Consider the following 4676-nt stretch of genomic DNA (forward strand, 5'->3'; position numbering starts at 1 on the left):
TTGCTCAAGGACACAACACGCTGCCTCGGCTGGGGCTCGAACTCGCAACCTTCAGATCGCTAGTCGAATGCCTTAACCACTTGCCCACGTGCCTACATGATTAGGCGAGGACTAAATTGGGGAATTGCTGGGCGGTGTGGCTCGAAGGGCCAGAAAGGCCTATTCCACGCTATATCTCAATAAATATCAAATAAATCATTCAGACTTCTCCTTGGTCAGAAGCCCTGGATGAACTGTGAGATCCATAATCTGCTGACAGCCAGATCAGAGGTATTGAAATCTGGTGACCAAGAAAGTTGCGAGACGGTCAGGTACAACCTGCAGAAAGCCACCTCATGAGTGAAGTGACAGTTCCGGATTAAACTTAAATGGTTGACAGTTGTGGCAGGGCTTCAACACTATCACCTCATAAAGTTAAATCGAGTGACAGAGGTGACAGCAGGCCTTCACGTCCAGATGAGCTCAATACCTTCCATGCCTACTTTAACCGTCAAAATATGGAGGAGCCATCACAAACTCCCACAGCCCCTGATGATCGTATGAGTCTCTGAAGCTGACATGCGAGCAGGCTTCAGGAGGGAGAACCCATGAAAAGCATCCATCCCAGATGGGATACTTGGTCACGTACTGATGTACTGGCTGGAGTGTTCTCTAATATCTTTAACCTCCCACTTTGGCAGTGTATGGTACCCACTGCTTCAAACAGGCTTCAATTATACTGGTGTCCGAGAAGAACGTGGTTACCTGCCTCAGTGACTATCACCCAGAAGCACTTGCATCCATAGTGATGAAGTGTTTTGAGAGACTGGTGATAAAACATATAAGCTCCTGCATGAGAAGTGACTTGGATCCACTTCTATTTGCCTACTGGAGCAACAGGTCCACAGCAGATGCCATCTCATTGACTCTTCACACAACCCCTGGAACATCTGGACAGCAAAGATGCAAACATCAGGACATCCTTTATCAACCACAGGTTGGACTTCAACACCATCACCCCCTCAAAACTAATCAATAAGCTTCAAGACCTTGATCTCAATACCTCCATGTGCCATTGGATCCTGAATTCCCTCACTTACAGACCTGTTAGTTTGGATTGGCAACAACATCTCCTCCACAATCACCATCAGCACAGGTGCACCACAAGGCTGTGTGCTTAGCCCCCTGCTCTGCTCGCTTTACACTTACAACTGTGTGGCTAAGCACAGCTCCAATGCCATATTCAAGTTTGCTGATGACACTACAGTCATAGGCCAAATCAAAAGTGGGGACAAATCAGTATAATGGAGAGAGATTAAAAATCTGGCTGAGTGAAGCCATAACAACATCCTCTTACTCAATGTCAGCAAGACCAAGGAGCTGATTATAGATTTCAGAAGAAGGAAAGCAGAAATCCATTAGCCAGTCCTCATTGGAGGATGAGAGGTGGAGAGAGTTAGCAACTTTAAATTCCTCAGTAATATTATTTCAGAAGACCTGTTTTGGGCCCAGCAAATAAGTACAATTACGAAGAGAGCACGGGCAGCACCTCCACTTCCTTAGGAGTTCACGGAGATTTGGCATGACATCTAAAACTTTGACAAACTTGTATAGGTGTGTAGCAGGGAGTATATTAACTGGCTGCATCATGGCCTGGTATGGAAACACCAATGCCCTTGAATGGAAAAGCCTACAAAAAGTAGTAGATACACTCATGGATACAGTCCATCAGGAGTAAAATGTTCCCAAATGTTGTATATTTAATATTTCAATAATATTTGAGTAACCTTGTATATATATTGGTTGATTAAGCTTTCTTGTTCATTTAAACAATTAACTATAGGTTATATGTAAAATTAAGTTAATTGCATATGTCATCATGTCATATGTGCACACCTCGCTTAAAGTAAACTTGAACTACACCCATATTCTCAGACTCCCATGAATTCATTGAATTAGTTTAATGTTTTGATGTTACAAAACATAACATTGGTGATGAGGTATTTTAAAATGAACCCAAGATGGCTACTGACCTGTTAAACACAGCAAAACATTTGAAATAAAATGAAACGCAGCGGGAGCATCGGTGAGTCATAACGGCACCCCAGCACGTGGAGAGGCGGTCGAGGTTAAAACAAAAGCAACCAACACATGTTCTTCAGAAGCGAAAACGCTGCTGAGTTTTGTTAAAGAAAACTCAGATAACGGAAGAATTCAAGATTCATAAACTATGAGTACCAGGTGATACTAATCACTATATTTAAAAAAATTAGAAGTGGCTGGCCACATCAGAAAGGTTGATGAGTTTGATTACTCAACAGGTAATTGGCTCATATATATTGAGCTATTGAAACAGTATTATGAAGTAAATGAAATAACCAATGAGACACAAGTACCAATTTTGCTGAGTCCTTTGGGTTTAATGGCATACAGTTTGCTACGAAGTTTAAACACCAAACCATCAGATATTTCCTGATATTGCAAAGTAGTGCAGGAAAATTTAGCACCAAAGTCATTGTTGATTACGGAACACTTTACATTTCATAAGCAGGATCAAAAAGAAGGACAATCTATTTCAACGTACATGGCTGAATTGAAGAGATTGTCTGAGCATCCTCAGTTCAATGATGGGTTTAATAATGCACTTGAGATTGATTAGCTTGTGGGTTTTTTTTAAAATTCTAAAACAGCTCTTAACTATGTAAGCACAGCTTACATTCAAACAAGCAATGGAAATCGCTGTTTCAATGGAAACCACAGACAGAGACATAATTGAATTGCAGTCAGGAATGAAGATGAGTATAAACAAAATCGTGACCTCTAAACAGAAGCCAGCCTGGCTGAACAAATTGCGATACAGTTGTGGCAGGGGCTTACATACACCAAAGTGCAGACTTAAAGGTGAAACTTGCAGAAAATGCAACAAAGTTAGAGTATGTTGGGCAGACAAAATAAATGGACTGCTCAAAAAGATAAAAAGTCAAGTTTGCAGTTTCAAAAAGAGCACTAATTGCATGCTGCTGATAAAAAAAATCTGATTATGATGAGAGTAACATGGGACTGTGCAGCCTTGAGATTTACAGTAAAAAATTAACAATAGATGAACAATATGGCTTACACCAGAAGTAAATGGCAAATTAGTTAAAATGGAATTGGACACTGGCTGTTTCAGTCATTCCAAGTGAGTTTGAACGGCATTTCAAAAATATCAAACTGAAGCCTGCAGATATCCAATTAAGAACTTATACTGGAGAAAAGATAACTCCTGTGGGAATGACATTTGTAACAGTGAAATACAACAACCAACAAGACACATTGGGATGATGTATGGTAAAAACAGGTCAGCCAGCGTTGTGGAGGCATGATGAGCTGAGACGTTATCACACAAGAGTAAGAAAGCCCTTAGGGCTGAAAGGGACAATTTAAAGTTTACTATGCTGTGGATGTCTGCCTATAGTAGTTGTATTATATAGTATACTGCGAATATAGTTGAGATGCATCCTCTATTGAGTTGGAGTTTATAGCTATGCAAGAAGTGTTTTGCTTGTTTAAATTGTCAAATAATATTTAAGTATTATTGTACATATATTGGCTGATTAAGCATTCTTGTTCCTTTAAACAATTAGTTAAAAATACATTAATTGCACACATCATCACACTACCACGTGATACAGGTGCACTTCGCTTAAAATAAACTCAAACGACATCTGAATTCTCAGACTTCTACAGGTTTCTTTGAATTACTTTAATGTCTTGAAGTTACAAAACAAAACACCAAACACTGAGCACATCTCCATGTCACAGGAAAGCAGAATCCATCATCACGGTTCCCCACCACCCAGCTCGCGCTCTTTTCTCGCTGCTGCCATCAGGAAGAAAGTACTGAAGCCTCAGGACTCACACCACTAGGTTCATGAACAGTTCTTACACGAACCTCTTGAACCAAAGGGGATAACTTCACTTAACTTCAAATCCCCCATCACTGAACTCTCCCACAACCTACGGACCCACTTTCAAAGACTTCTCATCTCACGTTCTCGATATTTATTGCTTATTTATTAATTATTTCTTCTTCTTTTTGTATTTGAACAGCCTGTTGTCTCCTGAACTCTGGTTGAAGCCCCCGTTGGGCAGACTTACATTGATTCTGTTATGGTTATTATTCTATAGATTTATTGAGTATGCCCACAAGAAAATGAATCTCAGAGTTGTATATGGGTAACATACGCGTACTTTGATAATAAATTTACTTTGAAATTTATTACTTATACTTACCTGGCAGGGGAGAGACCATGATCATGAAGGCGGTTCTCCCAGGATGAAGCTATCCCATTGCACTTCGGGTGTGCTGAGGCCTGCCATGTCCCCAGATGCAGGATACCCGATTGCAACATTTTTTTAAAAATGAAATCTATTACATATAATTGTTCAGTGTTTCTTAGTGGTTGCCATCCCTTTTGTAACAATTTGGTTGCCATGGTGGGTATCACGTTACTGGAATGGGGGCTATCTGATTGGTTAATTCGAGCAATGGAATTTGAATGGAATGTCTATCAATACTGATTGGATTAGCAAACTGGTATAAGAGGAGCAAGCCACTGGCTTTTCCCCCTGCCACTAGGGTTTCTCCTTCTTCCTCTCACCCTCATGCTTTGCCCTCCTGTCTTCGCCTTCTTTGTCCTCGTAACACTTCATAA

The 4676-nt window shown here is 40.5% G+C and overlaps 1 non-coding gene across 1 annotated transcript; it reads left to right on the forward strand.

Annotated features, from left to right (window-relative positions):
• Positions 1-4246: 4246 nt before the first annotated feature.
• Positions 4247-4412, forward strand: LOC140197137 (U1 spliceosomal RNA). The gene has a single exon (XR_011885856.1). It is a non-coding gene; the product is annotated as a U1 spliceosomal RNA (small nuclear RNA).
• The last annotated feature ends 264 nt before the right edge of the window (positions 4413-4676 follow it).

Source organism: Mobula birostris, chromosome 4, assembly GCF_030028105.1.
Source record: "Mobula birostris isolate sMobBir1 chromosome 4, sMobBir1.hap1, whole genome shotgun sequence".
NCBI classification, from domain to species: domain Eukaryota; kingdom Metazoa; phylum Chordata; class Chondrichthyes; order Myliobatiformes; family Myliobatidae; genus Mobula; species Mobula birostris.